At 45.3% G+C, this 15231-nt stretch overlaps 1 protein-coding gene across 4 annotated transcripts in view; it reads right to left on the bottom strand.

The window, feature by feature from the left end:
* Nucleotides 1–15231, bottom strand: part of runx2b (RUNX family transcription factor 2b) — a 46088-nt gene that overhangs the window by 28660 nt on the left and 2197 nt on the right. The window contains exon 1 of one of the 4 annotated variants that reach the window (XM_008279620.1): nucleotides 289–1213. The exons of the other annotated variants lie outside the window; for them this stretch is intronic. The gene's annotated coding sequence lies outside the window, so the exon portion shown is untranslated. Of the gene's footprint in view, nucleotides 1–288; nucleotides 1214–15231 lie in introns of those variants that run through there. 4 annotated transcript variants of the gene reach the window in all.

The following is a 15231-nucleotide window of genomic DNA, read 5'->3' as shown; positions in this document are numbered from 1 at the left end:
AGCCGTAAATGTGGTTAGTGTTTGGAGGCCGGGGTTTCCCGTGCTCAGGCTTTTTGTGGTTTATATAGCTCGGGCGCCCAGCAATTATTGCGCTGATGCGACTCCAACACGTGGTGTCTGGAGTCAGATCCATTCCCTCCGCCATAATCTATCACGCCTATATAGAGTGCCGGACAGCTCCCCGTGTAATGTCTATACCTTCATGAAACACACATGGGGCTACACCTCACGCCGTTTTCTCTCCGTCGTTATTCACACTTTTACGCACAGCCCCCCCGCCGTACATACCGACATGTTACCGCTCCCCGGTTCCGTCCGCACGCTCCTAACTCTGGAGGTGGTCATTTCCAGACATCAGTCCGTCAGACCGTGTTCCGTTACCGCTACGTCCCGACAATGTTGCGGCTCACGGCAGCGTCTAACAGAGCGCTGCCTCGGGTGTAGAAGTGAGTTACGCTGCCATAAGGTTGGAGTGAGTGAGTCACCGGAGAGCGGTGAGTCAGGTACAAGGCGCAGGAGTAGAGTTTCAGTCGGGCGCAGGGGAGAGCTGTTGTGCAGGTGTACAGGTATTCTACTTCACACGGGCTTTAATTTATGTTCACCCACCCATGTGGCAGTCTCCTGATCCGAGGGCGCTTTTACTGAAGTCGTTTATATGAAACCCAACTTCACCATTTTCTTTTTGTGCCTCATAATACTTGTTAAATTTACTACATAGCTGTTTCACTGAAAGTAAATTAAACCAAACAGCACCGACGGATGGATCAGTTGGACTATGCGTAATTACGCACGACTTGCAAACAATTTATTTTGTTTAAATAAAAATAACAGAGGTAGACTAAGCACACATTTGAGACACACTACTGACATTTAACTTGAATATTTACATTTCATGCAACTTTGCATTACTTGCACAAACAAAAAAACACACTGTTCCACAACATTTATCTAATTCCTGGATTTTCTTTCTTTAAAATATAAATTTTGGGCAGATTTCTTCAAATTTTACACAAAACATATGTCAAGTTTGTAAAATATGAGGGATTCCTGTAAAATAATCTATTCAGGCTTTTATAAAATGGTGAAAATTACAACTATGGCAACCACTTACAACAGTAAACTGCTACTTATAGCTGATCTGGAATAATAATGTAAGATGGAACACTCACAGAAGCTGTTTTTCTGCAGGAGGAATGATTGTATTTCCAGTTTCAGTTTAATTTTAAATAAAACAGATGTATTTTTATTTAATTTTATACTTGAATTTGTGTAACACTGCAAAAAAATGTATCTTGAAAATTGTACAATTTAAAAAGTGTGGCAAAAACACAAAAAATCATATATTATCATGAAAAACTACTTTAAAAAGCATGAATTTCAAATTCATACTCATGTACCAAAGCAACACTACGAGGAAAAAAATATTTTAGGTGAAGAAAACAAAAGATTATTTAATGCTTCAGTTTTTACTGCTGAAATATTCAGAGTGGATTCTGCTCTGAAAGCTCAAAGTGGAAAGGCCTCCTCCGCCTGCCCCTCCTGTGTCTACTGTAGAGGGCATCATCTACCCTCTGTGAGACTCCATATCTCAGCCGGCTCTCATCACCCACCCCACCCTCGGCCCTGATTACCCATCAGTCTCCCGATGAGACTTTTCTGAGTGCCACATCACACAGCAGCATGTGTGTTGCCACTCTGTGTTCCTTTTTTTTCCATTACTCCCAAACAGGATTTTTTATTGCCGCGACTCTTTAAGACAAAGGTCTTTGATACTCCAAGGCCTGCTTCAAAATAAATGGCAGTGACTGGGAGGGCACAGCTGTCGGGGTTATTTGGATCCTGTCGGGGCTTTTTTTGTAGCTTGTTTTTTAAGCTGTAAAGTTACTTTTTTACCAAAAAGATTCCTGTGCAGCGACAGGGGGAGAAAAGAAAAAAAAACAGCGTTTACTCTCTGTACTGCAGCACTTGAAATAACTCGACTTCTTATGTTTCATAAGTATGTACGTACGTGTGTGTGCACATGCATGCACGTCTGTTAGCATGTGTGCGAGTGTGAGGATGTGGGAGGGATATATATAAAGTCTGAAAGCACTGACACGCATCTGGCACCTCGTCATGTGGATGGGGTGGTGGAGGGGAGGAAGAAGAAGAAGAAGAAGAAAAAAAAAAAAAGAGTGATTGAGTTACACTTCCCTTCTGTGTGCCCCAAACACCAGAAATATGGTTCACATTGTCCAACATTCTCAAAGATCAACTAACAATTCATGGATGGATAAATGCGAATTGTAGTAATTAAATCTGTAATAGCGATAAACATGGCCTTGCAGGAACCGTGGAGCCGGTTATTCCAACAGAGTTAAATTTCAGCTCCGATAATATTGTCTCTTTTTTTTTTTTTTGGAATACATGTGGAATAATGTGGAAAACATCCTAAATGTTGAATTTAATTTAGGAAATGTTAGGGATGAAATAACATGCCAGCAGCCTAATCAGCCCTATTACTTTTAATTCTGACTCAAATTTGAAATGGAATTTAATTTAAGAGCTGTCTACTTGCATTTGTGCAGTGTAGGAACTCACCAACTTTTTATTTTTTTTATTTTAAGGCAAACTAATCAGTCTCAAAATTTGGATTTGTCCCATCTAGAGGCAACATATTTTCCCCAGGCCCCCCAAAAACACTCCCCTCTTCCTCAACCGTAGTCGTGACTTAAACCCTGACAAGCTCTGCTCATCAAAGAGTGTTTGTCCCATCTGACTCCGCTTTCCTTCACCGCTGCACATCCAGCATCTGTCTTGCAGCTCCCTACAGGATACGTTCGTACCGCCGGGGCCCTCGCTGTCTGGCTCTATGTCATTCAGAGGTACTGGGCCCGAACTCTGCCCAAAAAAAAATAAGAAATCCACCGTTTGATGTCGCTTAGATGTGAAGGAGACAGCAAGAGAAGGCGTTAATGTGCCAGAAAACGCTGTTCAATCAGAAAAAAAAAAACCCACTTCCCCGCCTCAATGTCGCGGATTTATTCCAACTCCCCTCCAAAATATTACATTTTGATTAAATGTGAACGCTTGGAACATTTGGACTTTTTTTTCGGATACGCGACCGATCCTGCTCCGTATTAGCAGATTTAATATGATGTAGTAATGAATCTAGCATAAAGCTGTTTAGCTATCCAGCGGGGTCTGCTGCTCGCCTGGTGCACAGCTGGATCGTCTCTCTCAGCTCTGGTATTATTCATCTACTGTGTTACACTGGCTTGGAGTCATTGCACAGTAGGAGAAGTCACTAACAGTGAAGAACCACAGCGTACCACATTGAGCAGGATGTGCGTTTTATGATTTATGGTAATATTGTATTTCTGCCGCTCAGTTTCAATTATTTGTTTTCAATAAAAATCAAACTCGGCTGACATTCTCCGGCTAATTTTCCCTGTCGAGATATCAAGCGCGTAATAAAAGTTTCTGTTCTCATTCCCACTTGGAATGACAAAGACTGCGCGAACCGCTAATATGTACGCCGTCTGTAATGTTGTCAGCGAACTGGAAAACGTGCAGAAATCTGTGTGTGTCTTGTGCAGCAGTTTGACGTGCACAGATACGAGCAACACCTCGTCAGAGAGCTCAGAGCTAAAGCTGAAAAATCAACAGTTTAGGCAGGACCTGAATTCGGGCTCTTGTGAATGCTTTAATTTTTAAGCTACATTAGCGTCTCTTCCTCGCTCCTTCTCTCCACGAGCCGTGCTCTCATCATTCAAGAAGAAAAGTACAGCCACTTAAGGCTCAGGATTAAGGCTCCATTTCACAGTGGTGCATTTTTCAAGACACTTAATTATAGCTTTCTAGAGGAGTGCACTGACGAGGCCCAGGCTTTTTCAGCTCTAACGGGATGTTTCCATGTTTGGCAGGCCACCAGGCGGACGCGCGGCCTGCCAGCAAGCCAATCAGCGATGGCCCACCGGGCTCGACGGACGAAAACCGGCCAAAGACCCCGGTCTGCTCGCCAATCAACCGAGGAGCCGCAGAACCAGCTAGGCCGGTTAGCGGACCAATTAGTGAATCAGCAAGCCAGGAGAGAAGGAGGAGGAGGAGGATGACGACGGGCAAGAAACTTTACTCCTCCTGACCTCATCGACTCGCATCCACGCACTTGAATCCCAGATCACAGCTAAGACCTTAATGACTGTTTGCGATCGAGCCCCGTGACATCACCGTGAACTGCCGGGACGAGGCCGGCACGTTCTGCGGTGCGTTCGAATGCGCGCGCAGTCCGAGCTGCATCAGGGCGGCTGCAGCGTCCTCGTGCCTGCAGACTTTAATATATTTCAGCAGGAGATGCAGAAAGAGTTTGCCTGATATTTCACTCTGGGTTTTTTTTTTTTTTTTTTTCGAGAGCTGCATGGAAAGAGATGGAGGGGGCGGCTGCTCGCTGCTTGTGGCAGGAGGGTAAAAGAGAGAGGGAGGGAGGGAGGGAGGGAGGAGGGGTATAAAGACAATTTCCTCTCTGCTCTTATTGCTCTGACTGTCTGCCGCCTACTGCCTTCATGGAGGTCCCTAATTGAGATCACTTGTACTTAAAAATAGGAACAAAAAAGGAACTTCTGTGGGCTGGGAGATGGAGAGGAGAAAATAAAGCAGTAATATGTGACGAAGGCTGCCATTAAAGAGTCCCAATGATAGATCTGAGGGGGGCACGGAGCTGAGAGCCGGTTCCGTGTCTGCCAGGGAACCTTCAGATGTTGACGTGTCACGCACCACCTGCTGTCACTGACTGGATTTGCAGCGTTTCTTTGTGTGTGCGGCTCTTTGATGGGGTCGGGTGACAGTGCCGGGACCGCGGCCAGAAACATGCCAGAAAAGTTCCACTCGGTGCACGCGTGTGTTTGTATGTCCTTTACATAGCTGCAACAGAATACCTTTAAAGCCATCGAGCAGTGCCATTAGCTATGCTATTATTAGTCCTTCACTTTAATTCATCCGTTCCACCAATCAAAGCCTCCCCGGGGCCGCCTCTCCCAGCCTCGCTCCCAGAGCGTCCCTAAAGTCGAGCTGGTTTTCCCTTCAAAGCCATCTATCACTCAATCAGGGCAGATCGAGCTATTAATCACACAATGAGCCCCCCTCCTCGGAGACCAGTTTGAAGGATTGGCTTGAAGGAAACGCAGCGTATCCAGGAGTGGTACCGGACCACGGCTGGGAACAGGAACCCTGTAAAGAGCGTTTTTCTTGGACCGAGACTCTCTGTAGGTGCTAAAGACAATACAGACACTCGGGCTAGGCCAACATTCCACTTTACACTTTTCCCTTCCTCTGTGTATTTCACTGGTCTACTTCCCCTCTGCAAACTAGCCGGCTAGTATCAAAATATTTATAGTACATCTGCAAGACATGCTGTTCTCATGTATCCAGGACCGTTTAGCCCTGTGTTCATTATGCGAGGTAAAACTAATACCAGATTTACGGGGGGATATTTCTCTCTGTTCTGCCTGTCCGTGCGGTGCGATTGAGGATGATTTATGTGAGGCGAGGACGCACAGGCGAGATAGATAGAGTGGCTGAGCGGCGAGAGGCGAAAACAGGCAGCGGCCCAGACGAGCGCTCGCAGGGGGGCTATCGGCTATCGCTCGGCCCCCGTTTCCACCGCTCCCAGACTGGGGAGGAAGGCAGGGAAGGACAGGCAGCGGCTGGAGGAAAAGGAAGGAGACAGGAGGCATGGATGTATATATGTGTATGCATATGCATGGAGGGGCAGGGAGGAGGAATGTCAAAGTGCACCGGGTCCAAATCGATGAATGTAGAAGAGGGGCCAGATGGAGCGGGGAAAAAAGTCTGTCATGGATGCTCAATTGCACACAGACATAAACATTTAACCATACATGGAGTAAACCCACGTCTGGAAATGTCTCATATAGGTTTTTTATTTTGGAGCCATTTGTATTTGTATTAAATATACCGTGTGTTTTGTTTGGCTGTTATCTCAGAGCGGGCATCCTGAACGGACTTTTACAGCACATAGGAAAGCTTAAGCCCTGGCACCGCTCAGCCGCTTGGTTTCTGGGGGGTAATCGCATCAAAACTGTCAGTCAGTGAAGTGTCCAGCGCTGAAACAACAGCCAATCAGATAAATAGAAGAGGAAGAAAAAAAAAAAAGCAGCACTGGGCAGGCAGCACGAGCAGCCACCGCAGCGGGCGTGCATCGAGAAACTTCACAGCGTTTTGGATCTTTTCTCTTTTTCCTGATCTCTTCCTGATCGCCGTCCAGCTCGGAGCGGCTCCAAAAGCACTGAGAATGAACTCTGCAACCTGGAGCCACACATACTAGTTAGAATTCCAAACCCATTTAGACGTCAAAATGGCACCAGGAAGCCTCGGACGTTTTTCGAGAGGCTGCACGTGTAAGCGTCTGAGTGCCGAACGAGTTAAAGAGTTAAGCCGAGTTTTGCTCACTCGGAGATGGGCCTTCGCCTTAAAACCTTAGCCTGTAATTACACTGAGCCTATTAGGCTACTGGTCAGAAATGACTCACAACAAGGTGGGGGTGTAGAGAAAGGAGACGGGATGGATGGAGTTCACTTTCATAGCTTCCAGCCCGAGATGTCCTCAGACGAAATCAGCCCCGGCCAACTTCGGAAAAGCGAGTCGAATGAAAGGAAACATCATCAAAGTGGAGGGAAAACATGATTTCACGGCAGATAAATGACTATTGTCTGATTATGCGACCTATGACCCTGTATTTTCCACTCAGAAGTCGCTGGTTATTCCAGGACAAGTCTTTTTCTCGTGTAGCGTCTGCTCTGCCGCTGAGCTGAGCCACGGATGACGCCAGCTTTATAGAGCCTAAACGAGTCCTGAGCAGAGACTCATCGACTGCTGGCTCCCACAGGGAACATCAATTACGTTGTGAAACGCTGTCCTTCAAACACAATCTACTCTGTGGTGTTGCATTATGGCAAAGCTGAGAATTTGAGTGTCACACATATAAAAAAAAAAAAAAAAACTCTCTCTGGCAACGGGGTTGTTGGGATGTGGTCTCGCGCTGACAATTAAATTGTCCGCTCGGAATACGCTGTCACTCCGGGAGCGGGAGATTTACGGCGAATAATTTTGCGAGAACTGATCACCCTAAATATTTTAACTGGATTTTATGGCACCATAGATCACTCTGATATGTTCCTGCGTCCTCCGGGGACTGAAAACTGTCCCCAGTAGTTGCAGAACTCATTTACAGACAATTAAAGAAGCTCTACACAATCCAACTTCATTGTTCCTGCAGAGGAGGCAAACATTTGACGTCTTACGGGACCGCAAAGCCTCATCGTGTGTCTCCCCCCATCTTTCGGGCGACTTATACCAGCAAAAGAATCATAAAAACAGAGGGTTAGAAGCTGTAAACACGAAACCTGTGTTTACCTTGCGAGGGGCTTCTTTTTCATCAGTAATAGTCTCACACTGTGAGCCTGATGATTGGGTAATATTTATTATGGGCCCTGAGGGTGTGCTTCCCTCTTAGTCGCTCTTATGTCTATAAAACCTTTTACCCTTTGCTCAACTGTGGCACACACGAGCTCCCATTAGAACTCGATTGTATATGTGCTTTTAAAGTGTGCCTCTATAGTGCCTTTAATGTGCATATGTGTGTGTGTGCATATATGCATGTGTGGGTGTGTATGTACAGTAAATGTGTGTAGCAGTAAAGGGGCTGGCTCTGAGACTTTGGTTAACCAGACTATAATTTGGAGGCCCAGCGAAGACTCCCAGCAGCCTCTCACTGTTTGTTTACCAGAGAGACCAACTCTACTGTTTCTGCTGCATCTGCAGGGTCCTTGCAGGAAAAGGGTGTGTGTGTCTGTCTGACTATGCGTGCACAGAGAGAGAGTGTGTAGGTGTAATCCGGTGCAGGATGCATGTGAAAGTGGCATTTTGCGGAGATTAAGTGAAGAAAAATGCATCTGTGTCGCTTTAATTAACATGTTTTTTAAGGAGCCAGTTGTTCTGTTTTTGCTCATGCGTCTCCAGTAAATCAAGGTTGCAATATCCATACTCTGTCCCGAAATGGTAGCTTTGTCATAAATAAGAAAACACAAACTTCACACCCTCGCATTTAAAAAAAAAAAAAAAAAGTGTTTGTCAGCAAAAAATGACTGCTATTTTTGTTTGTGCTGAGAGTAATTCTCCCGAGACTCGCCTGCTCGCTTTCTGTCCCAATTGGGGCTTTTTCTTTTTCTTTTTCTTTCTCACCAAATCCTCCTTCTCCCGAGCAGGAATAAAAAGAAAACAATGCGATTCAAAAGACCGGAGCTCCCAGCCTGTCATTTAGCTGTAACTTTGAATTGCCTTTTTGCTCTGCGTGAGCTGTTTTCTTTCACACAGACAGAAATGTTGCAGCATCCTAAAATTCCATCACGAGAGAGGAAGAAAGACACAGGAGGAGGAGGAGGAGGAGGAGGAGGAGGAGAGGAACTTTCAAAATATCACTCTAATAAAATATTCCTGCTCCTCTGGGATCCTCCTTTGCTCATTCAGCATCAGGAGAAGTGAAGTGGAAAAAGGGCCCGTTATTGGTCTCTGTCCAAAAAAAGGGAGAAAAGAGAGAGACCTATTTCTTAAGGGGGGAAAGACGCAAAATAGGATGAACAGAGCAACAGTTGAAGGAAAAACTTTTAACTGCGACAACAAAAAATGAACTACAGACGACTGTAAGGCAGCAGCTGTCTGGGTGAGTGACAGGATTTCGACTCCCTGACTGAAAGCCGGCTCCAGTGAGGATCAGACAGAACGTATGTATATAGGCTTTGATCAGGCCGAGCTGCCTGTCGGAGGAGTGTGACTGGATGTGTGTAAACTGGAACAGCTCTGGGGATCAACATAAAAACAACAGCTAAGTTCTCCAAAGGATGTCACAGGAACACAACTTTGAAACAGCCTGAAATGTAACGTAGGGGAAAATTTCTTATTATTATTTTTTGCAACTTTGCAACATTGCTGCTCAAGCAGAAATTGTTCGAAACTTTTTTTTTTCCTCAAGCGGGAGTCGTGCAGACTTGAGAAAATTTGCAGCAAAGTTGCAAAGACAGAAAAAAACTAAACTGCGACTTTATGTCATCCCCCTGTTTAGCACTTTTCCCTCCTTTAACAAGTTTAACCAGCAAAACTTCTGTATGTTGTCCGTTTTTCTAAACTTCCTCTCCTTCCAGTTCATCAGATTTCCCCCTTAATGTCACAATAAGTCTCGTTGCACACATTAATCACATATTTAGAGAGTTTTCAACTGCATGTAGAACAGAAAATATCATCATTCCAATGAGAAGGGATCAAGAAACAGAGAAACTAGGAAGAGTTTTCTCCACGTTTGGTCTCCTTTGTTCAAAGGTGTGTTCAAATCCATCCAAAAAAAACAATCATGCAGGTCTATGTGTTCACCTGAGAGTGTATTTTCTAATTTTAACAAACACATACAGCTTCTGATGCCTCCTGTGAAGCTATAGGTGGAAGCAATTATGGCTGTAAAAGCTGTGACGTCTTGCTTTTAAAGGGTCACGGTTCTGGCAAAACTCCAAGTGTGACGGATGGGAAAGACTTTTTTTTTGGGAGGGGATTTTTCAATAAGCATCAAAAACATGGATCCAGAATGTGGAGAGTTTGGGGTAAAACCCAAATGTATGCATAAAATCTGCAGGTTGGCCTTTATATTGAGGACGTTATAATATACGCCTGCCATATTTGTGTTGGTTACATAGTCAGCATTTGCAAAAAATAGGTTAATAAATGGTTTATAACACGCTATAGTGCAAATATAAAGTTGGTGCAAACAAATGTAAGGGGTATTTTGGTTGTGTTTGTCAACAACATGCACACAAGTATACGCTAAAGCACATTCTGCCTCATTACATTTACTTACTGTTTGTTTAAAGCTTATTTTTCACTTGTTTGCTCATTTTGTATTTACGTATGATACACACAGAGGTTAGACGTCTACAGTCAGCCTCGAGGAGTTTCCTTTTCTCACCTGCTTGTGCTGTGTTTTTGCTGCTTTGTTAGATTGTTAGAAAAAAAAAGGTGCCTTAACCCTGGTTTACTTAAACGCAAGTCTAGCTCTGATGGTGTTTATTCAGCATCACTTCAGGTGTCTCATTTGTTCAAGACATGCAGCGGAAATGTGAAAAACCTGAGAATGTAATTCTTGAATTAAGATTTGTTTGTATTTTTTCTTTAGTCTAAGGTCAAGAGTGATTCTTCATTTATGATCACAGCAATCACATACAGACTGGTGACAAATTAAAGGAAAAACCTGAACCTCTGACCCCTACACCGACGAAATCTGGAGGCACTGTGTGACTTCACATCAATACAAAGTTGTTCTGAGTTATCACCTTTATTCTGGAATGAAACATGTCTATCCTGAGGTCTGGGGTCACTGAATGTTTGATGAAAATTACCTGAATTACATGCTGTGGCCTTTACAGTCACCTGATCTCATCTAAACTGAACACCTTTCCAACGGCGCTCTCCACTCACCAAAACACAGAACGAGGAAGAGTGGTGTTCTGTATCTCCAGTAGAGTTACACAAGCTTGGAAAGTCAAAGCGAACTAAAGCTGTTCTGGTTTCATATTGTGGCTCAACACCTTACTTAAATACTTTATGTTGGTTTTTCCTTTAATTTGTCACCAACCTGGACGATGTTTTACACACCAATTATGGCTGCTGCATAGGAAAAGTCCTGCTTTCTGGCAAAAAAACCATCTACAAACAACAAAAATGTGCATTTACAGTAGTCTGAACTACATACCACTTCTTACAAATGCCAAACAGGAGGGTTAAGTCAAGCTTTACCCTCTTACATGTGTTTATCCCGATCATCTGCTCGCTTCTCTCTCTCTCTGGAGGCCACTTTACAAATGAGAGCCACCTTCTCCAGCTTCCCTCCTCTTCCCCTGAGACTTGTCAATATCAGCTACACGCACTACTCAGAGTTCAAAGACTCACATCCCACCTACACACACTACTCCTGCCTCCCCACCCCTCTTGTGTTGTCTCCGGGGCATATTTCATTTCGGTGTCTGAATTAGCGCTCGTGTTTGTGTCACAGGTGGCACAGTGCCGGTGACTCTGATTATTGACCAAAGCGCTGCCGCCCCATCACATGTGTCATCACCCCCCTGTTCCTGAAAGCGTGGGTGGGAGGGGAAGGATGAAGGGAAGGGGAAGGAGGGGAAGGCGAGCGGGGCAGATGATGGTAAACGGCCACCCCCACAGCGCCATATGGGAGGTGGTTTTGAAGGAGTCAGTTGCTCTTACTGGATGCCTCGCGAGCGCAAACTGATCCTCCCCTTTGTATCTCTTTTTTTTTCTTTCCTGCCTTTCGGTGTTTCTTTCTCCAATTTTCTCACATTTTCCTGAACATGAAAGGATCAAACATGCGACCCCTCTCTCCATAAAAGGCCAGCGTGGGCGTTGCCGAGTGGGTGGGCTCTCTGATTTTCAGGTGCATTTGATCTGTTGTGTTCACACCTCGGCGCTGGCAGGGGGCCCGGTGTGTGTGGGCAGGTAATTTGAGCAAATTAGGAGATGGGGCCTGTGCGCTGCTATTAATGACACCCCATACCTTCCACTGCACGTCCACCTATTGTTCCGCGCACCTTTCTTTCTCTTCCGCTCCCCCCCATCTGCACCTCCTCCGGCTCGACACCCACCCGGAGTCCCTCTAAGGGCTGCAGTGTGTGGAATGCACGTGAACATAGAGTGCACGTGGGGGCGGCGGGAGGAGGAGGAGGAGGAGGATGAAGAGGAGGAGGAGGGGATTGGTTCCAGGTGCCAGTTTGAGTGAGAGCATTAATCAAGCAGGCAGATCTTCTTGTCACCGTTAATGCGCGCGACGCTTGCATCCTGCTAACTCCGCTGTCATCGTTGCCGTGACGATGCCACATACCAAAATTTAAAGTTCAAGTGTCTGCCGAGTGATAAACGATCAGAGGGAAAGTCAGCGCTGATGCACCGTCTGAAGACGCGTCGCAACAAGGTGCGCTTATCCCCTCTCAGAAGTGCTGCCAACCTATTGATCGCATCTCTTTTGATGCTTCGCCTTCTCCTCAAAAGAAACACAATCTATGTCACAAGGGAGCGCAATTCAAAAATGCTGCTCTTTTCAGGATCTGTCGGAAAGTAAGCTTATATATTTATATATATATATATATATTTGGGCCTGACTCAGAGGGGATACCGCATTCCTTAAAGATTAAACTAACAAGGCGAAAAACCTGCCCTTTTCTCCGGGCGTGCTGCAGAACAGGTAAGGCCTTGTGTAGGTTTGCTGTGGCCACGCTCTCGCTCACGTCGTTACAGGCTGAACCCAAACATCCAGAATGCTCGACACTCCATATTTCCCCCTTATAGAAGAAACACCTCGCCTCGGCCGTTTTTTTTTCTTTTTTTTTTGGAGGAAGGCGGCTAAACAATCATCTTGCGGTTCACTGTATCAGCTCTGCTTCTTACCAGAATTTAAAAAAAAAAAAAAAAAAAGAAAGGGACATGACACAGAAGGAGCGGAGTGGGTTATAATACTGGTGTTGTGTTTCATTAGGGTGAACCGGTTCCAAGATAGACCAATTTTCAAAGTGTTAGGTAGTTACTTCCTCTCTGAGGGCTTATATCGGATAACGGTAATTCGCCCAGCGTGATGCTATTGAAATGGATGAGGGGCTGCAGGATCTTGTTAAGTGTGAAAATAGCACAGCGCTGCATTAAAAGCTTCACTGCGATGGCGTTAAAGCTACCTGGTAATTACGCGAAAGAAAAGCATCGAAGCTACGCGTGGCGGGAGTTTGCGAGAGATTCGACGTTTGCGATGATTTACAAGAAGCTTGATTAAAAAGCGAAGATGTTGCAGCGCTCAACAAACGCTGCTGAGTCTATTATCAACACTTTGAACAGGCGAAACTCGACAGTGAGCGCAGTTAACTGGCAGGTAGCCTTATCATAATAGTGTAATTAGCCCCGCAGCTACTGAATATGTGGATGAAACGAGGGATAACACGCACCGAGTCCTCCATTTGTTGTTGCAGTCTCAATATTACAGGCCTGAGCGTAATCTCATCTCATTCCAACAACTTTTCGCCACTTTATTTAGACTGAAGAGACGCTGCGCAAGGAGTCAGGAGTTGGATGAGCGCGGCAGGAAAGACAGACAGCGGACCTCGTGTGAAATTACATGTTTTCTCAGGAGTTGATTAAACTATTTTTAACATATTTAAACGTCCTTGAAGGCTCGAGGGAAGATGTATTTCCAGTCCATTAAAATCACAGGTTATAGTATTCCCTCGGCGCCCTCGTTTAGAGCTATTTTTGGCCACGATCAGCCCCCGTACGTTTACCGCGAGCGAAACTGCAGACCAATTAATCTATCTCTGATTAAACACTGATCACATTAACACTCGTCGGCTCCCCTGATTACCCCGAGGGATCACGCGGGCTAATGCGAACCGCCGGCGCTAATAAGTCCTAATAGCCGGCGCAGCTCGCAAACACAAACAGCACCATTTTGCTCCATCAATACGACCCTGCTGGGATTAAATAACATGTTTGCCTCAGAGGTACAATTAAGCGACGCTTAAATAGAGTTCCTTTGAGCCCCGGAGTTAAAGGGGAAGAGTCTTCAAGCTGCACAGTAGCAGCCAGTGAAGCGCTCGGATTTTTTTTCTATTTTTTTTTTTTTTCTTCTCTCCCCTCCTTCTGGCATTTTCAAATTACCTATTGATGAGTGGGCTTCACGTCTCTCCCTGGCTAGGAGGGGGAAGAGGAGGAGGAGGAGAGAGAGGGAGAGGAGGGAGGATGTCTGGTTCACTTTTAAGATGTCTCCAAGAAGCAGGCCTGTGGTTAGATCTAAAGGCAACACTTATGCAACAGAAGCTGCCTTTCTCAAATACATATACGGTTTCCCTTGCAAATTATCTGAGATTTTCTTTTTGGGGGAAAGTTTTCCGCCTGGAGTCTTCAGATATTTACCCGCGTCTCTTTTGATCGGGGGGCTCTGTCTTTGTAAGCACTTTTTTCTCGCTGCTGCTGCTACTACGACTTTTTACTGAACGATAATTGCTCCCACGACTTAATTGTCTATATGTAATTAAGTTTGTAATAGAGAAAATAGGCACTTAAATGTTCCCCAGAGAGACCTCGGTGGTTGTGTGGGTGCCACACATGTTGAGGATTATTCTGCCCCTCTCCATCAGGGTTATAAAAAAAAAAAAAAATGTATTTGAAGCAATTAAAGGAGAAGTTGCTTGATGTAAATGCCAAGACAAATTTTAATGAGGCCCCCTTTTTTTTTCTCAATTTGGAATATTTGCCCCGCTCCCTCAAGTCAGCTCAATTTATCGCTGGGAACGTACGCTCCGTTCTAAATTAAAAGTGTCCTTAATAAACACAAATATATGGACGGAACGGAGCGATGTGGCTTTCTAACTAGCAAAACAATATTTTGTAGCTCAGCGAACTCGCTGACGCCACAAGAAAGCCATCCAGGAGAAACATGGGAGGCAGGGCAACCTCGGGGATGTTTAACAAGTGGATTTAAATCGAGGGCTGATTCTTCCAAATTCACGGAAATGCATTTTAAAAATGATAGACTCGAGCTCTCGTTCCAGTTTAATGAACTCAGCAAACCCGGGTTCCTTCTCTGTCTGACCGGAGCAAAAACACTCACAATGCCAACCCCTGATTTTTTGACAGAGAACAGCAACACTGCATTTATTTATCCAGAATTATAAATACAACAGAACGAGCTGGTGGTCTTTTGCAAACTGCGCCGTCAGGAGGGGCTTTTTGTGGTCAACACCGATAGATTTACTGCCCCAGATGTTCATAAACAGGGGCAGCGTCAACGAGCTCGAGGCTCAGTGTCAATCGCTTTACGAGAATCGATGGGCGATTATCTCCCCCTCTGAGCCTCTCCACCTGAACATCTGCGCACATCTGCTCCTCCCCTGTCCACTTCCACGCTGCGGCATGCTTTCAATTTCCTTCGCGGCGCTGCGCTCTTCTCTCCTCGCGACCCCCGAGACACGCCGGGAGGTCAGGGGGTTAACGTGGTAATAGGTGGTGGTGATTGGTAGAGGACGCTCACTCTCTCCCAGCTTTCAGAGCGCATTAAGAGGAGCCACCCTCGCTTCTGTGGCCCAGAACAGCTGTGTCTGACCACGGAGCAACTTCTTAAAAACATCTTTTAAACATTTGATTTGG

The sequence above is a fragment of the Stegastes partitus genome, unplaced genomic scaffold, assembly GCF_000690725.1.
Source record: "Stegastes partitus isolate 25-593 unplaced genomic scaffold, Stegastes_partitus-1.0.2 Scaffold166, whole genome shotgun sequence".
NCBI lineage: Eukaryota > Metazoa > Chordata > Actinopteri > Pomacentridae > Stegastes > Stegastes partitus.
This window is presented reverse-complemented; position numbering and strand designations above follow the sequence as displayed.